This window comes from Galeopterus variegatus, unplaced genomic scaffold (genome assembly GCF_000696425.1).
Source record: "Galeopterus variegatus unplaced genomic scaffold, G_variegatus-3.0.2 Scaffold2876, whole genome shotgun sequence".
In the NCBI taxonomy this organism is placed as follows: Eukaryota; Metazoa; Chordata; class Mammalia; order Dermoptera; family Cynocephalidae; genus Galeopterus; species Galeopterus variegatus.
In genome coordinates, this window is record NW_007728987.1 from 83,633 (window position 1) to 85,712 (window position 2,080).

The 2,080-nt window shown below is 48.0% G+C and overlaps 1 long non-coding RNA gene across 1 annotated transcript in view; it reads left to right on the forward strand.

The window, feature by feature from the left end:
* Nucleotides 1-1,569: 1,569 nt before the first annotated feature.
* Nucleotides 1,570-2,080, forward strand: part of LOC103599166 — a 9,870-nt gene continuing 9,359 nt past the window's right edge. The window contains exon 1 of the long non-coding RNA XR_551270.1: nt 1,570-1,603. This is a non-coding gene — a long non-coding RNA (uncharacterized LOC103599166). The remainder of the gene's footprint in view (nt 1,604-2,080) is intronic.

A 2,080-nucleotide genomic window follows, 5' to 3' on the forward strand; every position in this document is an offset into this window, starting at 1 on the left:
GGGGGCCAGTGGGGGGGCTGCCGGTAGAGGCGGGGCGGGAGAGCGCGCTGGCGGCCCTCCGCAGCAAGAGTGGCTCGGCTCCGAGCTCGGCGCACCTGGGGCCCGGCTGAACGGCGGGAGGAGGCTCGGGGGTTGGGCAGCTCGGACGGGGACCGAGGGGGCGATGAGAACAGCAGGGAGACAAAGAGGCGGACGTCGCCCCCACCTCCGAGAGGGGCGGCCCGAAGGCGCAGCTGTCCAGTGCGCAGGCGGAGGACGAATCTGACCTCTCGCTCCAGCACGGCTGTCCCTCTAGGTGGGCCCCGGCTCTAGAGCAGACTGGAACACGTTTCGTAACTTCGTGCTATCTCGGCAGAGGAAGCGCCAAAGCGTTCCAATCCAGCTAGAGGGAGATGTCATTAGAAACCTGCCCATGAGCGTCGACTTGAATGAGGCCGCCGAGACGCGCCGTGCCCGGGCAGACCCTGGAGCTGGACGTTCTCCCCTGGACCTGCACCTGTCGTTAATAGTTCCTGGACACGCACATTCAGCGGGTTCCCTGGGTTCCAGCTACCAAACTTGCTTTGAACGGTGTGTGCCAGACACTATCGTGGGCTCTGGGAAATTAAAAAAATAAAAACGAGACATAGTACCTGTTCTCCAGAGCACGCGTAGCCTCCTTGCAGGTTTCCCTGGAGTAGAGAAAAAGTCAGTCCTGCTGCTCCTTGAAAAATAAATTTGAGGAAAAAAAAAGAGGCCCCTCCCCCCAAGTATTATTATTAAGGTAAAATGGAAACCATGTGTATATATATATATAGGAGTTCTCCTTATGGATTAAATCTTAGAAAGCGCTGTTATCTAGAACCCTAAAACCCTGTACACTTTTTTATTGCCTCTTACATTATTATTTTGGTCATGTATAAAAATATATCAGATACCTTTCAGTAGGTGAAATGCTACCCGGTCCTAAACTCTAAGGAATATGTGCATTGTAATGTCTTCCTTGGCCACCCATATAAGTTGCCACGTCCCTCCCCCGTCCATCCCTCCCCCCACATTTATTTTTCTTCTTAGTGCTTACCACCATCTAAAACGTCCTATATTTTAGGGTTTTTTTCTGGTTATTTTCTCTCTCCCTTCCAAAGTATAAGCCCCATTCAGGGCTGAAAGCTTTGTTGCTTTTTGCTGCTGCTCCTATTTTCCAAGAACCTGTAACAATACCTAGCATACAGTAGGAGATCAATAAATATTTACTGCTGTGGTTTGAATGTCCCCTCCAAAGCTCATCCTGAAATTTAATCCCCATTGTAAAAGTATTAAAAGGGTGGGAAATCAACTATGGAGTTTGAAAGGTGGGACCTTCAAGAGCTGATAAGGACTGTGAGGACTATGCCCTCATGAATGGGTTAGCCTGTTCAGGAATTAATGGGTTAATGATTTAATGCGTTATCAGGGAGTAGGCTGGTGGCTTTATGGAGAAAGGAGGAAGGCATGTGGAACACTCTTGTACTCACCCATGTGATACCCTGCATTACCTCCTCAGGACTCTGCAGAGTCTCCACCAAGAAGAAGGTCCTCACCAAATGTGTCCCCCTGGACCCTGGACTTTCCAGTCTCTGAAACTGTAAGGAATACATTCTTTTTTTATAAATTGCCCAGTTTCAGGTATTCTGTTATAAACCACAGAGAACAGACTTATCCAGTTACTGAATGAATGTAGCTAATGAACATTGAATGACTATTAAATATTTTAAATAGGGCCAGCCCGGTGGCGCACTGCTACAGTGCGCCGCTTGGGAGCGCGGAGGCGCTCCCGCCGAGGGTTCGGATCCCACATACAGACTGGTTCCCACTCACTGGCTGAGCGAGGTGCGGGCGCAGCACCGAGGGTTGCGATCCTGTTGCCGTCCCGGTCCGGTATGGGTGCGACACTGAGGGTTGCGATCCATTGCCGGACACGAAAAAAGACAAAAAGGAAAAAAATTTAAAAAAATAAAAAATAAAATAAAATAAATAAAAAATATTTTAAATAATTACTTGCTTTGTAAACAAATCCATTTCTTTCTTTTTTTTTTTTTTTTTTTTTTTTTTTTTGTTTTTT